This window comes from Rhinopithecus roxellana, chromosome 17 (assembly GCF_007565055.1).
Source record: "Rhinopithecus roxellana isolate Shanxi Qingling chromosome 17, ASM756505v1, whole genome shotgun sequence".
Classification (NCBI taxonomy): domain Eukaryota; kingdom Metazoa; phylum Chordata; class Mammalia; order Primates; family Cercopithecidae; genus Rhinopithecus; species Rhinopithecus roxellana.
This window is the reverse complement of record NC_044565.1, coordinates 9,080,162-9,098,235: the sequence shown is the minus strand read 5'-3', so window position 1 is coordinate 9,098,235 and position 18,074 is coordinate 9,080,162.

Sequence of the window (18,074 nt, the reverse complement as noted above, 5' to 3'; positions counted from 1 at the left end):
ATCTTTTTTTATCAGTAGATCAAATATCTTGATAATTAGATGCAGTAAAGATTTTTTGAAATTTTAGTATTTGCCAAAGTGAAAGAATAAATTTAAATTGTGTGCACCTGGGTTAGAGATTATTGAACTTATAATAATTATTAGACTTAAGCTGAATAGGCAAATAATTGAAGTTCAATAATTAGAGTTAAATTATTTTCCTATGGAGCTTGGCTTGGGGATTGTATTCACTCCTGCTGCTTGCCATAGGCATGTTGTACCTTGGTTAGATCCTGCCTGGGTCCCAGATCAAACCCTATCCAAGTGCTGGTGATAATCTCAGTGCCCTGCAGCAGAACCACCCTGCTAAGTTCTTCCTTAATCAACAGATTATTGTTATCATGAACAGAAAAATAAATGCTTAATGTTACTAGTCACTGAGTTTTTAGTAGTTATATACCATATACACATTTTAAATTTAAGACACAAATTACGCTCATTTTACTCAAATATTATTCAGTTTTAGTTTCTTATTAATATTTTTCTAAATGGATTACCAACTAGTCATATCTATATCATCAATTTTTATAAAATGAATCTATCTATATGGTTAAAAATGTATTATATACGTCAGCTTTTGCCCAGGTGATCAGGTCAGAAAAGTCTATTAGCTCAGCCTGAGTTTAGAATTTCTGTCCTTGGTCACAGAATTTAATGCCTGTGTTCTCCTGTCTCACCAGTCATCTAGAGTCACTGACATGGTGTTTGGCACAAGACTGTTAGGAACAAAGTAGAAACCTGTGGCCTCATTTCTCTCTTTCTACCCAAAATGTGCCTTGTTTTCTCTCTTGGTGCATGAATGTGAGAGAGTATGAGGAAGAGAGCCAGTTGTGGCAGAAAAAATAGATGGTTCTCAGGATCCCAGTGGGCCTCACATTTCCCGGCATGTTCCCACTCCTACCTTCTTGCCTCCCTTAACAAACTGACTCCAGTTACATAGCAAAAAGCTGTCCGCTCCCAACTTAGGTGACTAGACCAAAATTCTATCCATTAAAAGAAGAGCCCAACCATTTATCTCCTTTGGTGATGTCTCTCAAGGTTTCATTTTTTTTTTTTTTTTTTACTGGATACAGGGTCTCACTCTGTCACTTAGGATGCAGTGCAGTGGCACGATCTCTGCTTACTGCAGCCTCTGCCTCCCAGGTTCAAGCGATTCTCCTGCCTCTACCTCCCAAGTAGCTAGGACTACAGGAGCACACCAACATGCCTGGCTATTTTTCTTTCTTCCTTTCTTTTTTCTTTTTAGTGAAGACAGGGTTTCCCTATGTTTGCCAGGCTGGTCTCAAACTCCTGACCTCAAGTGATCCACCCTCCTCCACCTCACAAAGTGCTGGGATTGCAAGCGTGAACCACTGCGCCCAGCCTCCCAAGGTTTCTAAAGTGGAACTCTAATGTTCCTGATAAGAACCTGACCATCTTGCAAGGTTGCTACAAGATCTGGCATTGCCCCAAAGAACCAAATGAGGTCTAGCCAGCTGAAGATGAGATGGTCTTCAGCACTGGCCTTTCACTGATTTTTCGTCATTATAATCTCATTGTAATACTGAAATATCCGCTGAAGGCAGAGCTTATTCTCCATTTCCTGATCATGTTACATCGTGTTACAGCATGATGCTCCACTGCACAAATGCAAAGAAAACTCTGCCTAAACATGCTTGAATGTCGTTCCTTTTTCTGCCTCAGCTTCCTTAAAATAATAAGAGCTGGGCACTTCAGGGAATTGCCACCAGGATCTCTTACCAATAGGCTGTCCCTCTGTTTTGTTCATGTCACAAATCTATTAAAACTTGCCTGAGAAAATTTCTGTTTGGTCTGGTGTTAGTTTCTATTTAGAAAAGGGGCAAGGAACTGGGTGCAGTGGCTCATGCCTGTAGTCCCAGCACTTTGGGAGACTGAGGCTGGTAGATGACCTGAGGTCAAGAGATTGAGACCAGGCTGACCAACATGGTGAAATCCCTTCTCTACCAAAAATACAAAATTAGCTGGGCGTGGTGGTGTGTGCCTGTAATCACAGCTACTCAGAAGGCTGAGGTAGGAGAATCGGTTGAACCCAGGAGACAGAGGTTGCAGTGAGCTGAGATCATACCACTGCATTCCAGCCTGGGCAATAGGAGCAAAACTCTGTCTCAGAAAAAAAAAAAAAAAAAATGGGGTCAAGGAACTGGAGGTCTCAGCAGCAGGAAAAATTGCATCAGGTGGGAATGAAGAGCTGATTAGAACTTTTCTTCCAAGAATGCCTTTCACTTGCTGCGTAGTGATATTTACCAAGTGTCCTGAAGCTGCCTTAAAGAGTAACACTCGAGTAACTCAAGAAGTGCAGGTGCAAAGGTGACCACAGCTGCATGGATCAGCAGGACGAAAGCACTGACCCTCAGGAAACTGATACAATTGCCATGAAGACAGATGTTGATGCCCTCCAGGAAGGCAGGGGACCATTCCTTGGCTGACTCTCTAGTCTCCACTACACTCACTCTGCACAACACATCTATCAAACTATAGTCAATTTCTCTTTTCCCTAACGGTTTTGAAAAACTGTGTTCACACTTCAGAGTCTCATTTCCTATAAATCTGCTCCTTTTCTTTAAGCAGTTAAACTTCTTTGCTTTCTGGACTTTTCTCTTGGTCTCAAAGAATCAATTTTATTAATGCTACTCCAAGTTTTAATGGAATCTTCATCCATCTTGAAATTAGAGCTTCATGTATAGCCAGACAAGATCCATTCTACAACACAGATTTTTTTTGGAAGGCCCTGAAGTCAAACACTTGGGCTTGGGGACAGAGCTTTAGTGCTTATAGACTGTGTGACATTAGTAAAGTAACTTGACCTCCCTTTGTTTCGGTTTCTATACCTGCAATGCTGTGACAATAATAGGTTCTTCCTCATAGGCCTGTTTACAATTTAAACAAAGTAAAACATTTAGAATATTATCCATCATATAATATACGCTGCTATTAATTTGATTATTATTATTACTATAATACTTAGCACTGTAATGCTCATCATTATCATAACTGTACTAACTTAACAAAAACTTATTGGAAATAGTGTTGAATGCAAGTTCATTTCATCTACAGCCCCAGTAGGTGCTAAAATGGGTGTTTTCACTACCCAGATCACAACTCTTTAAATCCTAAGGATTTTGTCTTGATCTCTGCTAAATTGCTCAGATCTTCTATCATGTCCATGCATATCTGTCTAATGCATTTCTTCTCACTATCCATTATCAAATCACTATTCTATAATAGATTCGTCATATTGCTGTCCTGCTTTCTTGTTGAAGCCTTATTCTATCTTTTAAATCTTTTCACTGTTTCTCTAATGCTTGTTCCAAAACTCACAACCTAATCTCAGTTTCTTTGACATGCGTCTATGCCAATGATGCTAATGATGTCGTTTATTTGATGTTATGTATTCTTTTACCTGCTGGATTCCTATGGAAACAAATTCTTTGAAGCCCAGGCCCTTCTAAGATCTCAGAGCTAGAAGGTGAAAAAGAGCTCGGCAAAAGTGTATGAGGAAGAGTGACTTGGGAAACTGAAGTGTCACTTCACCTTGTTCTAAAGTTATCTACTTTCTCTAGCGAGAGTTTTCAAGTTGTACTTGATTTTTTGCTTTTTAAATATCTGTGTGTGACTTTGTCAAACACTTTTCATCTAAAGCCTTTTTTTCTCCAAAAGCCCAAGTCAGATTAACTATGTCCAGTAAAGTCTGCTCTGCCTTTCTCTGATATCCTCCCTATATATACCCAAAAGTCCACACATGAGACCCTGCCAGATTTAACAGCCTTGGCGTGGCAGAACCTGCAGGATAACGGAGGGGATCCAAGTGTTTCCTGAAGAACCAGATGTGACAGCAGATAAAGGTGAGTAGAAGGGCATCCTAATTCTCTCTGCCTTCCCTACACATTTTGGTCAATTAAACCCATTCAGTGTAACAACTTTGTATTTAAGGCTGCTTCACACCAAACCAAAACTAACATGTTTTCTGTATTTTATTTTGATGTATAGTTACTGTTTTACATGCAGCTGGGTTAGTTTAGGTATGTGAAGACTGTTTCTCTCCCTTCCCTCACTTTCACACTTCCACTGTTTCTTAGCCTCTGTCTGTCTCCAGGAAAGGGGCTGGAACGACTCCTTTTTGCACCACTCTTTCAGAGAGTAGCCGGGTAAAACTATTGGCATTCTCAGCTTTTGGCTACTAAATAGACTTTGTTAAATCTACTTAAAAACAAAAGTAATTTGTCAAATGTCTGATTAGTCAGATGACACCGTAAGGTGAAGTAGACCAGGACAGATTTCACACTCAGTACAAGTACCCTGATATTTGAGGAAACTAAAGATGCCAGAACACCCTAGCCGAACCCCACTGAGTCATGGAATTGTATGATCTACTTCCTCAGAAAACAGGCAGAACCTAGACTTGCTTCTAATCCATATGGCATGGCAGAGGTAAATAGATGTCTTTCCAATGATTGTATTGTACTCTAAGCCTCTGTCATAGCACACTGGAAAGAGACAAGCTTCTGCTGGCCTTGAATAAGCAAACAGCCATGTGGGTATTGCCTGTGTGAGTATCACATGGCAGGGAATTGTCCACAGCCTCTAGGACCTGGCAGCAACCTTGATCCAAGAGCCAGTAAGAAGCTGTAGCCCTAAGTCATAGAAGTGCTAAGGAATGAGCTCTGCAACTGCCTGAAAGAGCTCTAAAGTATTTGTGTTCTCAGGGAGTCTCAGGGGAGAATGAAGCCCAGTCTACACTGCGGCACAGTCTTGTGAAACCCAATGGGCAGGAACAAACAAAGCCATGTGCCGACTGCTGACTCACAAATTGAGAGATGATAAATGAGTATAGTCTTAAGCTGATAAATTTGTGGTAATTTGTTACATGGCCATAACAAACTTAACATACAATTTAAGAACAAATAGTAGAACTAAGAACAGTCATGCTACTGACATTGACTGTAGATGGGCACAGGCTTATTCTCATTGTGACCTTAGGGTTTCCAAGCACTGCATGAAAGAGGAAAGCTTCGATGTGCAAGCCCTTTCCAGGACTCCACTTGTGTCACATCTACTATTATCCTATTGGCCTGAGCAAGACATACGGGCAACATCAGAGTCCATTTAGAATGAGGCTGACCAAAGCACGAGTGCAGGGAAGGGATTTATTGCAGCTAATTTTGCAAGCAGTTTATCCATAATTTTTATTATTATTATTTGTTAAGAAATACCCTTCGAAAAGGGAAGCCTCCTTAAAGGGCTAAAAGTTTTTAGGTTGTAGCTTCATTCGTTGTAGTGTTCTGCTTTATATCCAAGTATAAATAACTGAGAACTCCTTCAAACTATCATTTCTATGATGGTTTGTGTTCCCGAAAACTTTACATATAATTTTGGCACTACAATGTGCTGGTCAAGTTTACTCTGCAGAGTGACAATTTGCACAATGTGGCTGACATGCCATTGCACCTTGATTGTGGACTTTGGCCTCTGGTGATCTATGAGAACCGGATTCTGCAAAAGAATGTATTTGTGACCCGTTTGATCTTTATCCTATCTGAACCCACACACTTCTCTATCTTTCCATGGCTAATCCACGTCCTATCTCTATTAACTTACTCTTGCGATAAGTGATTAAGAGCATCTAACACAGAAATAATAAATATGTCCAGTTGTAAAAATTCAAATTAGTTAAAAAGCATGGGGATATTATAGAAAGAAAATGTATAATTATTTTAAGTTTAAAGAAAACGAAGTCTTTGTATTTTGCAATGAAACTGTGTGAAAGCTGTGTCTGCAGTTTTCAGCACCAGGGTGGGCCCCTGCCTTTCCTGTGACTGAGCACATTGCCTTTCTCACAGGCATCCAGGGAAGTGACTGGATGGGGTGAGCTGAGCTGCGCTGTTCGGCTACCTTGGGAGACCTTGGTTATATGAGATGCATTTCAGAGGATAATAATAACTGCTACAGCAATAAATGACAGCCGTTCAGCTTCTTCATTACAGATGGTCTGTGTGGAATTTGTCCCAAAGAACCCACAATGAAGATACTCACATCCTAGAGTTAATCTGGGAACAAACCTAATAGAGAGTGGGGAACAGGACCCATCTCCCTGACCCGTGAAAACCGATACCAAAGGTTGTCCAACTGGCACATCAAACCAGCTTCAAGACACGTTAAAGAAGTCACATCAGACCATCCACTCACAAATGAACCACAGGCTAACTGCAGCCACACGAGCGGGTTCAGCAGATATCAGTCCAACTAGTCCAGAATGGAGGAACCACAGAGGTGACCCTCAGAGTCTCAAGAAGCAGTACAGTCAGCCCTCTATCCATGGGACCTGCACCCATAGATTCAACTAAACCTGGATCAAAAATATTTAGAAAAAAATACCCACAAAATTCCAAAAAGCAAAACTTGACTTTGCCATGTGCTGAGTACTAGTTAGGTGAATCCACACAAGTAAAATCATGTGTAGACATCATACTAGGTATTATAAGTAGGCTAGAGATGGTGTGAACTGTACAGGAGGACAATATATGTTATACACAAATATTGTGCATTTCACATAAAGGTTTTGAGTCTCCAAAAATTTAAGTATCTGTAGGGTGTCCTGGAACCCATTTCCCATGAATACTGAGGGAGGACTGTAAATGTTTATTTTATGGCATTGTGTTTGGGACTGGTTTATTTTGGAAGAAGAGCTAACTAATACAACCTGTTTTTGTAAACAGGAGGCAATAGAGTTAAGTGATATGGTAGTCACATTTATTGTAATTTTTTTGTGTGATTGCAAAGAGTATTCACTTCTTTTTTAAACCAGATCAGAATCCTTATACCTGATTATCATGGACTTTGGATGTCTTTCTTATCTCCCCAGCATATGAAAAATGCAGTGAGAAAGCAATTCCTTCCCTCTATTTCCTCTAATTCTTTCTAAGAAGAGCATCACACTGCTGTTCTACTTCTCATTACTCAGAATAATTCACGTTTTACATTCAGTGGGATTGTTTTCAATGTGTATAGGTCACTAGTGTTGAAAGAGTCTGGAGAGTTTCTTGCTCATTCACTTTTCATTTATTCAATAAAGTGTTAATTGAGCAACAATGCTGGACCAGGAATGTGTGTAGGCTGCACCCCTGAGAAAGTCAGTGTTTGATTCTCATTTTCCTACATCTTTCCTGGTGAACAAAAGGCCATGTTTAATTAAACATAAATCAACAGGAAGATTCTAGAAAAAGAAAAGAGTCATAAAGAAAAAAAATAGCAAGAGAAGAGGAAGTGGTTAATGCGGAAATGGAGTCAGTTATTTGGGGAGGCAGAAACTGCTTCCTCTGAGGAGGTGACTGACCTGGGTAAGGAGAACAACTGACTTGAAGAGAAGTTTCTGAAGGGCATTGAGGTTCATGACAATCAAGGCTCTTAGAAGGAACACAGTATGAACATGGGAAGAACAGAGAAAGACACTATGAGGAGAGTGACTTAACCAAGGGAAAAAAGAGGAAGTCAGAGAGGGGGCAAGTCAGAGCCATTTTCTTTCAGTGTCTTAAAGATCACTATATATGACTGGTGTGAAATGAAGAAGGCCTTCATTTTCTGTTTGGGGAGCAAATGCTTTCTAACTACAGTAGGACATTATGGGAAATGTTTTAAGCATATTACCCCCAATGTTCTATTTATTTTTTAGCAGAGTAACGACTCTAGCTGGGCTGTGAGAAGCAGAAGAAATACTTATCTGGACAAAGTGAATCCTGGCATAAAGTAAACATGGGGCAGTGAAGATTATTGGAGACATAAGCAGATGAGACTATATTTTTAAATTAATGTCAATTACACACCTTGATATGAGAAGAGTCAGATTAGGAGTGACCTGGAGGCTTTGGCATTAATCTATTACATAGATTTTGATTTACTGATGTCAAATGTATCAGTGGTCAAGGAAATCGGGATAAAATAAAAGTTTGTTATTGTTGCTCATTTTTAGATTGTGACACCAATAAACACGCCGATTAAGTGGCCAGGTTTGCAAGTGAATGGGGTTTGAGCTCAGAGGAAAGAAAATACACATAGGTATTCAGCAGTGCTTACAGGGTAATTTATGATATTAAAACCACATGTATGCATATGCATATGCACATATTTATGCATGTGTATGCACGTATATGAACATACACATGAGTGCTTTTCAGAAAACAAAAGTCATAAAATCAATAATCTCAGCGTCTACCTTATGAAACTACATAAAGAGGAACAATTTAAATCTGAAGTAGAATATGAGGAAAAAAATAATAAATATTAGGGCAGAAATCCATAAAACTGCAAACAAAAAACTGACATTGAACACCAAGCAAACCAAAGACTCGTTCTTTGGAAAGAAAGATGTTGTATAGTTCCTATATATTTGAAAATTTGGGGGTTATAGTTTTAATATTGATTTCTAGTTGGATCCCTCTGTGGTCAGAGAATATACTTACTATGACTTTAATTACTGCAAATACGTTGAGAGGTTATGTGGGCAAAATGTGTCCTATCTTGGTGTGTGTCCTGTGGGCACTTGGAAGAAAAAGTGTGAACTAGTATTGTTATGGGTTGGAGTCTTCTATAAATGTCAGTTAGATCCCATGGGTTGATGACCTTGTTGAGTTCTTCTCCATCGTTGTCGATTTTCTGTAAGTTGTCCTATCGAAAATCAAGAAGGGGTTTTGAAGTCTCCAAGTGTAATTGTTTTGTTAGTTTCTGCCACAGGCACTATATTGCTCTGTTGCTTGGTGTCTATGCACTTAGAACTGCTCTGTCTTCTTTCCAAAATGACTTTCTTCATTACGTAATGTACCTTTCTGTCTCTGGTAACATTCTTTGGCTCTGTAGTCTACTTTATCTGATATTAGTATTTGCTACTGATTCTTTCTTTTTATTATTATTTGCATAGTGTATCATTTTCCTTCCTTTTATATTCAGCCTACTTAAACTGTTATATTTGATGTGAGTGTCTCATAGACAACATACAGTTGGGACATTTCTTTCTGATTCATCAATTTCTGTCTTTTTGTAAACTTCATAATTTATATACTTAATATGTTAATAATTATTGATGTATTAAGATTTATGTCTGCACTCTTCTTTTTTGCCGTATCGTTTTTTGCTTCTCTGTTTTCTTTTTGCTGCCTTCCTTTGGGTTACTTGAACAGATTTACAATTACAATCTAATTTACCTAATTTTTTGGTATCTCCTTTTATAGTGATTTTTAAATTTGTAGTCATGGTATTTCCTTTGTATGTATAACTTCTCACAGTATGTTGGTGTCAATATATTACCATTTAAATTAAATATAGAATTTTACCTTCTTTTATGTCATTTTTCCTCCCCCATTAGTAATAATTTTTAGAAAGTAATTTCTTTGCAGTATTGGAAACAAAACAGTGTTACAACTTTGATACGACTATCACACATTATTTAGAAATGCATTCTATTCATCTATCTTTTCATTTTTGTATCCTTTTGTCCTTAATATTATTTAATATCCCCTCTTTATTTTTAGTTTTACCTTTCTAGGGCTCATGGTGGCTGTATTTAAAGTGGATCCGCTAGTACCAAACACTCTTAGTTTTTCTACAATGGAGGACTCCTCAATTTGTCCTTCATTTCTACATAATACTTTTACTGAACATAGAATTTAGGGTAAAACTAGAAAATGTGGTATTTCCTTCTGACCTCCATGGTTTCTGAAGAGAAACTGTCATTATTTTTCTGCTCAAAGTAAGGAATAATTTTTTTTATGTTGCTTATAAGATTTTTCGTTGTTATTTTTAGTTTTTAGAAGTTTGTGATATGTCTTGGCACACATTTATTTCTGTTTATTCTGCGTTCATTTTCTTTTTAGTCTATTCTCTCACTGTTGTTTAAATGGAGTAGTTACTATTATTTCACTTTCCACCTCATGGATTCTTTCCTCTGCCTACACCATTCTGCCATTAGGCCATCCCCTGAGCTGTTTATTATGGTGATTTTATCTTTCACTTCTAAAATTTCCATATTTTTCCTTTTTTGTATTTTATATTGCCTTCTTGATGTTTTCTATTATTTCATGTGTTTTAAGCATGTTTGCAATTGTTCCTTGATGCATTTTTATAATGGTTGCCTTAAAATCATTTTAAGATTATTTTAAGTTAGTATACATGAATTACTATCTAATTATAGTCTTTTCTTATTCCAGTTGAAATTTTCCCTGGTTTCTGGCATGAAGAGTGTATTTTGGTTAATATGTGGACCTTCTGGATGCTGTGTTATGGTGTGTGGCCTGATATTTTGAAAGTCTAACAAGCTCCCAGTTCATGCCAATGCTGTGGCTGCTGGACGGCAGAGAGGCAGAGATCCAGTTAAACTAGTGGTTGATTATCCTACTTAACACCTACAAATATCTTGTGAATATTTTTCAATATGTGGCTGCCTGAATTCCAGTGAAATATTTTTAGCCAACTCGGCAAGGGTTAGAGCAGTTATCAATAATTTAAATTATTCCTGTTTGATTCCAGTGTATGGTTAGGGTTACTTTGAAAAGGTTGATTTGTAGTGTGAGGTCTGAAACAGAAAATGAGCACACATGACCCATGCTGCTGGTACAGAACTAAGAGAATGTGAATGCACTTGGTGAGCCCTGGAGACTGTTATCTTCTGGAAGAGCTGGAGCCAAAGCTGGGTCACATATTAATCTTGGATTTATTTTAAAATATATGATTTTATCTGTTTTGTTTTAATGACTCCTAGTTTTACTTTATATTAATTTGAGGGTAATCATCATCTGATTTTGACATGTGTTCACTATCTTTCAGTCCAGACATATTCCCTGACATACTCCTGTCACCAAATACAGAACAGAGAACTATCACTTCATGATAGTTTTACTGTTTAACTTTGCTGAAATAGGTAATTATTTGGTTGCCCTTGTGTGTATTGACATTGGGTAACCCTGCATCGCCATAGCTTTAGGTTTCATTTTAGATTATTCCATGTATTTTACTTGAGGATACACGTAAAGGCATCCACTCCTATGTATGAGGCCCTGTGGTCAGCAGGGTCTACAATTGCATGACTGGAAACCCATGGAACCCAGTTGTGTTCCTGTGAATCATAAGAGAGTTTGCTCCTACTTCTGCCCTAGGGCTTCCTAAACCATTGCTTCATGTTAACATGGTCATCAGTTTAAAGATTCAGCACATATTGAAGGAAAGTGTCTGAAGTCGGTAGGTCATACCCACATGGACTTCCTTGGGTGAAGTATTTGATAGGACCTGTTGGGTGAAGTATTTGATAGGATCTGTTGATGCCGTGATCATGTATCTATTATTTCATTTCTTTCCCCACATAGTAGTGCCCTGAGTATGAAAGATTCCCATATCAATAAAATGTACAGATTCTGAGCACTGTAATAGTCAATTAGAGGTCAGTAGAAAAGGCAAACATTTATGAAGAATACAGAAGAATCCTAGTACAAATGTGTTACAACCACCTCCAGAGAAATTGATCTAATTTCCAAATTATCACCAAATTTCTGATGGTATTTGTCTCTGCTGTGGGGAGTCAGGTACCCAGAGATGGCAATAGTTGAATCAGCACTGGTGCAGATGGTGATGGTACAACATGGCTCATGTGTTGCCCATGTGTACACAAGTCCACATTGCCACAATTGCTAAAGCTATCATTTGCTATCTGAAAAAGTAGACGTGTGAATTCATTGTCATTCTCAGAACCTGGCCTCTTCCAAGCCCACCAGATAAAGTTGCCCATATGTTCTCTTCACTCCACAAAACTTTACTTAGAATTGTAGTGAAATGTAACTTGTGGTAAAGCCCTTATCACCTGCACAGAAACCATCCTCTTCTTCTTTGGTGCCTAGGGCACCAGCTCTAGCCTGTTGGGCATGGTGAGGACAGTGAACCTCTCCCAGCCTGGGACAGGAGCAGGGATTCAGGGCACATGTGATTAGCCCCACAGTGCAATGTCAGGGGAGTGAAGGAGGAACAGAAACGCTGGGAAAAAATTGAGCCTTCATGAGATGGTAGAAGGTAAAGAGCTTTGCTTCATCTTCTAAAATCAATGACTTTCTTTTAGATTTGGGAGCAGGGACACATGTTTCATTGCCCTGACTCCTTCCACATCTCCTCTTTCTCTTACAATAGCTCTGACTCAGTCTCCCTCTCAGATTGTGTCCTGAAAATCTAATTTTCCCTCCTAATATGAAAAAAAAACCAACAAACAAAATCCTCTTCCTCCTATCATGTGCTGTGAGTTCTGACCCCTAGACTCTGTGATACCCAGATCATAAAAGAGATAATCATGGGATTTTGTCAAAGAGATTTTTTAGCTAAAAAGAATTCTTGTGCTAGCTCTTCTCTCAGAAAACTATTTTCTCTGTTCCTTGTCATAACTGACACCAGAAAACGAGGTGGAAATATTTCCAAGAACAGAGGACAACCATGCGCTCAGTGAGCTGAAAGACATCTCTCCCCCTTGCATTAGTTTCCAACGCTGCAGTTTTAATTGCCACAGTCTTATTGGCTTCACACAACATAAATGTATCACCCTGTAGTTCTGGAGGTCTGCATTCTCACTGAGCTAAAGTTAAGGTGTCAATAGGGCTGTAATACTTCCAGATGCTACAGAGGAGAGAACTGGATCCTCTATTTTTTATCTTCCAGGTGCTCCCACATTTCTGGTTCCATGGCCCCTTCCTTCCTCAAACCACATCCCTCCCCATTGTCCCAGCTCCTCTCTGACTGTGAGCCTCCTCCTCTATTTTAAGGACCTTTCTGATTATATTGGTTTCATCTTGATAACCAGGTTTCTTATTCTCAAAGTCCTTCACTTACATCTGTCAAGTTCTCTTTTTACTACATAAGGTAGAAATTTTATGATACAGCTCCGATGACTGGAGGAACACCAGGGTTCTTGGTCTCACACCAGTTTGGATAAAACAACACGGACACGCATGGAGTGGTTTTAAGAAGAAAAAGGTTTAATATGCAAGAATGAAGGAAGAAGAAAACAGATCCCCCATACAGAGACACAGGGAGGGAGGACTCAAACAAAGAGAAAACTGTGTGTGCAGCAGAAAAGTGGCTCTTATATGAGGAGACTGGAGGAAGTGGTGTCTGATTTGCACAGGGCTCTGGGGATCGGTTTGACCAGGCATGTTATTCATATAGCCTGCAAAATAACTGGTCTTCCCACACTAGCCTTTTAATATGCAAATGTAGGGCGCCAAAATATTCTATACACATGTGGATATGTGGGGACAGCCATGTGCCAGGCATATGTGGGAGCAAGGAAGAAGATGGTGGGAATCACCATGTTTGCTGGTACCAGTTTCCAATGGTCGACATTTGCATATCGAAGCTTGCCAGCCTGACTCTAAGAGTCAGGGCTTTCCTGCTAGACAAGAAACTTTTCTGGAGCTGCTTTAAAAGAAAGAAAACCTTACCAAGGACCCCTTTTTCCTCTCTATCTGGCTAAAATAATTTCTTAACAACTCATATAACACTTAGGTTCCACAGACGAGGACATGGATATCTTTTGGGGTGGGGACATTATTCATTCCATTGACAGTAAATATATTCCTCAAAATTGCCTTTCTCTAAAGTAAAATTTTAAAAATCATGAAGTATTTTTTATGAAGCAAGAGAGCTGGACAAAATCTTAAACTCAGATTCCTTTAAATTGTGAGCTTTAACTGTTAAGGTATGATCACTCCACTTTCTCTAATGTAGATTTATTGATGTGTAGACAGTTTTAAAAGATTTTTAGGTTTGTGACCCAGTGTGAACAAAACAGTATCCGAGACAGGTCTCAATCAATTTATAGGGCTATTTTGCCAAAGATAAGGCTTATGGCCTGTGACACAGCCTTAGGATGTCCTGCAAATATGTGCCCAAGCTGGTTGGATTACATGTTGGCTTTAAACACTTTAGGGAGACAGAAATTACAGGGAAAGACATAAATCAATACATGTCAGGTATATATTAGTTTGTCCTGGAAAGGTGGGAAGGCTTCAAGCAGGGGCTTCCAGGTCATAGGTGGCTTCAAAGCTTTCCTGATTGGCAACTGGATGAAAGAGTTAATCTGTGCCTAAAGAGTTAATTCATCATAGAGAAATGCTTGAGTTTAGATAAGGGGGTGTGGAAGCCAAGTTTCTTGTCACATAGATGAAACCTATGGGTAGCAAACAAAGTAGATGGTGAATGTTGTTATGTTGTTTATCAGACCTTAAACATCTGTCAGGCTCTTTGGAAAAGACTTAGTAAGGGGAGGAGATTCTCTGCAGAATGCAAATTTTCCCTACCACAGGCAGCTTTGCAGGGCAACTTCAGAATAGGTCAAAGAAATATTTTTAGAGTAAAATACTTAGATTTTCTTCAGGGCATGTGCTCTGTCATGTTGGAGTATGATATCCGTCCAAAGGTCTCTGTTGTAATGATAATGCTGGTCAATTGTGTCTGAACTCCAAAGGAAGGAGAGCATAATCAGGTACATCTAAACCCACCTGCCAGTCATGGCCTGACCTGGTTTTTCAGATTTCTTTGAAGTTCTCTCTGCCAAAAGAGGAGTGCACTCAGCTGTTGGGTGGCTTACAACTTAATTTTTTGTTTTAACTCACAGAAAAACAAAAATCACAGCACAAATTCAATCTAAACTAGATTTGTTAAAAAAATTAATTGCTTCCTGAATATTCCTACATGTCAAAGAAAGACATATGATAAGAATTCAGAGGAGAAATACCCCTCATACAAAAGAATAACGATTTTATTTACTATCTTAGCTTGGGTTCACCAGCAATGAAAATTCCTGTTTAGGCAGCAAATTCACACTGGGAGGAAAGGAAAAAATGAGGGAGGGAGCAGAAAATGACTGGTAAAAGACACATCAACAACCTACCTGGCTCAGGATAACTGAAGATCAACTACATGTGGAAGCATGGACTAAATTCCTCTTGGCTGTTCCACCTGAGAGATGAGGAAGCTGGGGTATGTATATTCCTCACCCTGTCCTCCCTGATTGTAAGCTGTCTCTCTTGTTCTCTTTCAAGCTGTTATAACAGATTCCTTGTCACTGTGTAATTCATAAAGCACAGAAATGTATTTTCTCACACTTCTGGAGAATGGGAAATTTAAGATCAAGGCATGGGCAGGTTAAGGTCTGCTTTCTCTGCTTTCAAGATGATGCCTAGAGCGTTGAGTCCTTCAAAGGAAGGAAGACCAGGTCTTAACATGACAGAGGAGCAGAAGAGAGAAAGAGATTCCAGGCTCACAATCCCTGTTTATAGTGGCATTAATGTATTCCACTAGAGGGCTCCTCCCTCATGACCTAAACACATCTCAATAGGCCCCACGTGGCAATACCATTACACTGAGATTTAATTTCACAATAGATGGATTCCGGTAGGACACAGTCAAACCATAGCACTTTCCTAAGAGAGACCCATTCCAGGTCATCTGGCCAGAAATGCATGCAGGCAGATCTCTCTGCCCAAGATCACAAAGAACATAAGATAGATATATATATATAGATATATAGATATGATATATATATGATATATATCATACATATCTCATATATATGACTTGAGTTTGAAATTTGCATATCCACTTACATTTTCTTCTGTGTGTGTCACCTGTGAGTAAGCACTTAATGAGTAGTAAATATATTTTCTCATTTTCACGGTTTTCTTAATTTGTTTTCTTTAGCGTACTTTATTGGAAGAATAGAGTATATAATATGTATAACATAAAAACGGGTTAATCAACTATTTATTGTATCACTAAAGCTTCCAATCAAAAGTAAGCTATTAGTACTTCAGTTGGAGATGCAAAAGTTCTACACAGGTTTTCATCTGCACCAGTGCTCAGTGCCCCAACCTCCACGTTGTTCAGGGGTCAACTGCTTTTTCAGTCTGTAGCTGCATCTCTCTGAAACACCATCTTGGCAGGTGGGTTGCAAGTAAAGGAATCCAGAAAATAAGATCTCAGACTATGCTGCGTTTATATGATGATTATGAAAAACCAAAGGCATTCAGAAAGCAGCAAATGCACAAAAACGCTTTTCCTAAATATCCCTTATTTGCATAAAAGCAAATTCTTCAGAAGGAAACAAATTTTCAAGAAATTTCAACCTGAAAATTTTTTATATCAGGGAAGATTAACACAAAAAAGGAATCAAAAATACAAGAGACTGGAAGTTGATACTTTACCCAGGCAGGTGATTACCTGCTCCTTTGAGGATGTGCTTCTATTCTCATCTATTCTCTCCAGGTTGCCTACACTTCCCAATTCCCTCTTCCCTAGAAAGGAAATATAAACACCTGGATCTCATTGAGTTATCTGGGTAATCACCCTGTGATGATATCCTGCTGCACTTTAAGTGAATTTTGTTTGCCTTTTCTCTTATTAATCTTCCTTTTGTCAGTTCATTTTCAGCAAACATTTAGAGAACAAATGGAGCTTTCTTCCTTTCTCCCAATATAAGCAAGTTCCCTTAAAATTCAGTCTGCTTACAAAGCAGCAGGAAGGTTTGTGCACAGGCTACAGCACTGTGATTTGGCTCCCCTAGTCAGGCATCAGTAAAATTTTGTGGAGCCCTAGGCTGTAGCCCACTGATGCTGATGTAGTTGGATCCACTTTCCCTGCTACTGAGCCAGGCTGGGATATTTTTGGGCACACTAGAGATGTGAGATATAATGAGTGCAAATCCCTGTCCAGTTTCATCTGGATCCAGCTGATTTCTCCATGTACATGGGCAGTTGCTTGATAAAAGATTGAGTGTCTCCTTCCAAAAGATGTTAACAGGGAGCTTGATGTCTGGGTCAGGATGATGTCCCCACTCACTGATAAAAAGTGAAAGAAGGAAGTGTCATTGATGGTGTATGGCAGGGACCTGCTCCGTTCAGTCGTTACCCTTACTTTTATTATTATTATTTTTTTTTTTTTTGAGACGGAGTCTTGCTCTGTGGCCTGGGCTGGGGTGCAGTGGCCGGATCTCAGCTCACTGCAAGCTCCGCCTCCCGGGTTTACGCCATTCTCCTGCCTCAGCCTCCGGAGTAGCTGGGACTACAGGCGCCCGCCGCCTCGCCCGGCTAGTTTTTTGTATTTTTAGTAGAGACGGGGTTTCACCATGTTAGCCAGGATGGTCTCGATCTCCTGACCTCATGATCCGCCCGTCTCGGCCTCCCAAAGTGCTGGGATTACAGGCTTGAGCCACCGTGCCCGACTACCCTTACTAAAAGAGATGAACTTTGGGAAATAATATTCAGTGGCAGAAAAGAAGGTAGACTATGAAGGTGCCCAAAACAAGAATAAGGTGCAGCCCACTGAGTCTCTGAGTATAACAGAGACCTGTAGCTCTTAATAATGGTGGAACTGTGAGTGCTGCATGCATTGAGGAAACACAGTATCAACCTAGTGTATCTGAAGTAAATTGCTTGATCTTATATTGGTAAGAACAGTGGCATAACACCATTACCTAACACTTACAAATATATGTAGCATCATGTCAATAAATTTTATTTTTAATGTTTTTTAGAAAGGAACAATGTTAAATTCACAGAAATGTTGCAAGTATACAACAAGTACCCCCTTCCCTAACGGGAATCATATGAGAGTCTTTTGAAGACCTGAGAATTGTACTGTCTAAAATTTTACTATGTGTTTCCCACAAAAAAGAATACTCTCCTAAGTACTCCCCACACACCAATGAAATACATTTTTCCATCAACTCCTGGGGAATATTTCAAATTGTCAAAAAGAAACCACAAAATGTTTCTCTTCACAAACTAGTCCCCAGTAAAAACACATTATCTGCAGACAAATTTGTGCTACCCTGGTCTTGCCTGGGACACCTGGGGACACTGAGCCACTGCTGAGTTACTGACATGAGCCAGCCCCACAGCTGTGCCCAGCCTGCCCCATCCCCTGCTCATTTGCATGTCCTCAGAGCACAGCCTCCTGTCCTGAAGACTTATTAATAGACTGGTCACATTTCTTGCAGG